Source organism: Aegilops tauschii, chromosome 7 (assembly GCF_002575655.3).
Source record: "Aegilops tauschii subsp. strangulata cultivar AL8/78 chromosome 7, Aet v6.0, whole genome shotgun sequence".
NCBI classification, from domain to species: domain Eukaryota; kingdom Viridiplantae; phylum Streptophyta; class Magnoliopsida; order Poales; family Poaceae; genus Aegilops; species Aegilops tauschii.
Window position 1 is genome coordinate 240,638,597 of NC_053041.3, and position 4,019 is coordinate 240,642,615.

The following is a 4,019-nucleotide window of genomic DNA, read 5'->3' on the forward strand; positions in this document are numbered from 1 at the left end:
ATAAAGTGACGTTCTTTTGCATTAAGATTTTGTGCATCCAACCATTAAAGCGCATGACAACCTCTGTTTCCCTATACGAAGGGCCTATCTTTTACCTTCTACCCTTACACAAGAGTCATGGTGATTTTCACCGTTCCTTTTTACGCTTTTTTCCTTTGACAATCACTTTGTGTTGCTGCGATCCATATATATATATATATATATATATATATATATATATATCCACTTGGATGTAGGTTTTCATAAAGTATTATTGTTGACATTACCCTTGAGGTAAAAGGTTGGGAGGCGAAACTATAAGCCCCTATCTTTCTCTGTGTCCGATTAAAACTTTGAACCCATAAATATCACGTGAGTGTTAGCAATTGTGAAAGATTAAATGATAGTTGAGTATGTGGAGTTTGCTGAATCAAAGCTCTTAAGTAGACCCTTCCCGAAATAAGATGAATTGCAATTGTTTGATGACTAAGAGCATGGTTTGTTAGTTTCAAGAAATTTATGATCTATACTTTAACATGTGAATAGCTTGTTACTTGATCATGAGAAGTGTTATGAGTTGAGCTACTATTATGATATATAATGATGCTAGAAAAAGTGATTGAAACTATCATTGATCAAACTTAAGCACTTGCTAGCATTCACACTTCATAAATTATTATTTTTTATCATTTACCTACTCGAGGCGAGCAGGAATTAAGCTTGGGGATGTTGATACATCTCCAACGTATCTATAATTTATGAAGTATTCATGCCATGTTTACTATTGTTTTATATGATTTTGGTATGATTTGATTATAACTAACCTGGACTGACGTTGTTTTCAGCAGAACTACCGTGGTGTTGTTTCTGTGCAGAAATAAAAGTTCTCGGAATGCGCTGAAAATCAACGAAGAATTTTTCTGGAAAATATAAAAAATAATGGAACATAGAGTTATTGGAGGGGAGTCCCATGGGCCCCACGAGGGTGGAGCGCGCGCCCACCCCCTGGGGTGCGCCCCTGTACCTCGTGGACTTCCCGTGGGGCCCCTGACTTGTTCTCGACGCCAACCTCTCCTATAAATGCCGAAACCTCCAAAAAAATAACCTAGATCGGAAGTTCCGCCGCCACAAGCCTCTGTAGCCACGAAAAATCAATCTAGGCCCTCTCTGGCACCTTGCCGGAGGGGGCCATCATCACCGGAGGCCATGGAGGAGGATCTTGGAGGGGCCATCATCACCATGAAAGCCAAGGACCAGAGGGAGAACCTCTCCCCATCCAGGGGGAGGCCATGGAGGAGGAAGCACAAGGGGGAGAACCTCTCCTCCTCTCTCTCGGTGGCGCCGGAGTGCCATCGGTAGGGGAATCATCGCCGTGGTGATCGTCTTCATCAACATCACCATCATCATCACCATCCTCATCTCTTTTACGCGGTCCACTCTCCCGCACCCCGCTGTAATCCCTACTTGAACATGGTGCTTTATGCCACATATTATGATCCAATGATGTGTTGCCACCCTATGATGTTTTGAGTAGATATCCTTTGTATTTGGGTTGATTGATGATCTAGATTGGTATGAGTTGTATGTTTTGTTTTGGTGCTGTCCTATTGTGCCCTCCGTGTCGCGCAAGCGTGAGGGATTCGCGTTGTAGGGTGTTGCAATACGTTCATGATTCAGTAATAGTGGGTTGCTTGAGTGACAGAAGCATAAACCCGAGTAAGGGGGTTGTTGCGTATGGGATAAAGGGGACTTGATATGTTAATGCTATGGTTGGGTTTTGCCTTAATGATCTTTAGTAGTTGCAAATGCTTGCTAGAGTTCCAATCATAAGTGCATATCATCCAAGAAGAGAAAGTATGTTAGCTTATGCCTCTCCCTCATATGAAATTGCAATGACCACTACTGGTCTTGTTAACGATTGCCTAGGATAATTCCGCACACCGACCCATCATTATTCCACACTCGCAATTTATAATATTTAGTAATATATTCTAACTTTATGATAACAACACCTGCTTTTATATTTTAGCTCTCCGATACCATGCAAAGTTATCCTCTTCATGCCCACAACGTAGTTTTATTTCTCGTTTCTAGTTGGAAGCAAACATTCGGTGTACGTAGAGTCGTATCAGTGGCAGATAGGACTTGAGAGAATATTGATCTTACCTTTAGCTCCTTGTGGGTTCGACACTCCATACTTATCACTTCCACCTTTGGGAATTGCTGTAAATCCAAAACACGCCAAAAAATCATGAAACTTGGCATGGTGTCATGACATGGCACCAACATGCTGCAGTAATTTTTTTGGCCGAATTGGGACAAGCTTTGGTGTAAGCTTCTTGCAAACCGGAGCTTCCCTCAAGAAGGCTCGTGGTTCCGAGAGCGAACGTGTCACCTCCGTGTGCGAAACGACATACGTACACTGCCTTCTCCCGCCTTAATTTTTTTACACAACCAGATTAGACCAAATAGAAGTACCGTGCTAAATTTTGGAATTATTCTGGGTTCGTTTGGCCTTTTTTATACATTAATTGAGTTTCTGGGCATTTAATGTGCATAATTCAAATTTGAACTACAACCACAGGCTCCAGTGCACCAAAATTGTTTGAAAAATCACATGTGTGTCCTTGGGTGAATTTCTAGGTCCCATGCAAGAGATGGGGATGAAATTCAAACATCTAGGCGTCGTGGCTCGGCCGGAAAGATTGAGAAACTTGGATTTTTTAATTCGTGTAATTCGAAAACACGCCTGAAAATCATGAAACTTGGCATGGTGTCATGACATGGCACCAACATGCTGCTGTAATTTTTTTGGCCGAATTGGGACGAGCTTTGGTGTAAGCTTCTTGCAAACTGGAGCTTCGCTCAAGAAGGCACGTGGTTTCGAGAGGGAACGTGTCACTTCCGTGTGCGAAACGACATACGTACACTGCCTTCTCCCACCTTAATTTTTTACATAGCCAGATTAGACCAAATAGAAGTACTGTGCTAAATTTTGGAATTATTCCGGGTTCGTTTGGCCTTTTTATACATTAATTGAGTTTCTAGGCATTTAATGTGCATAATTCAAATTTGAACTACAAGCACAGGCTCCAATGCACCAAAGTTGTTTGAAAAATCACATGTGTGTCCTTGGGTGAATTTCTAGGTCCCATGCAATAAATGAGAGTGAAATTCAAACATCTGGGCATCATGGCTCGGCCGGAAAGATTGAGACACTTGGTTTTTAAATTCCTATCATTCCAAAACACGCCTGAAAATCATGAAACTTGGCATGGTGTCATGACATGGCACCAACATGCTGCGTTATTTTTTTTGCTGAATTGGGACAAGCTTTGGTGTAAGCTTCTTGCAAACCGGAGCTTCCCTCAAGAAGGCTCCTGGTTCCGAGAGGGAACGTGTCACCTCCGTGTGCGAAACGACATACGCACACTGCCTTCTCCCGCCTTAATTTTTGTACACTGGCAGATTAGACCAAACAGAAGTATCGTGCTAAATTTTGGAATTATTCCGTGTTCGTTTGGCCTTTTTATACATTAATTGAGTTTCTGCGCATTTAATGTGCACAATTCAAATTTGAACTACAAGCACATACTCCAGTGCACGAAAGTTGTTTGAAAAATCATATGTGTGTCCTTGGGTGAATTTCTAGGTCCCATGCAAGAGATGGGAGTGAAATTCAAACATATGGGCATCGTGGCTCGGCCGAAAAGATTGAGAAACTTGGTTTTTTAATTCCTGTAAATCAAAAACACACCTGAAAATCATGAAAGTTGGCATGGTGTCATGGCATGGCAACAACATGCTGCGGTAATTTCTTTGGCCGAATCGGGACAAGCTTTGGTGTAAGCTTCTTGCAAACCGGAGCTTCCCTCTAGAAGGCTTGTGGTTTCGAGAGGTAACATGTCACCTCTGTGTGCGAAACGACATGCGTACACTGCCTTCTCCCACCTTAATTTTTTTACACAAACAGATTAGACCAAATAGAAGTACCGTGCTAAATTTTGGAATTATTCCGGGTTCGTTTGGCCTTTTTTATA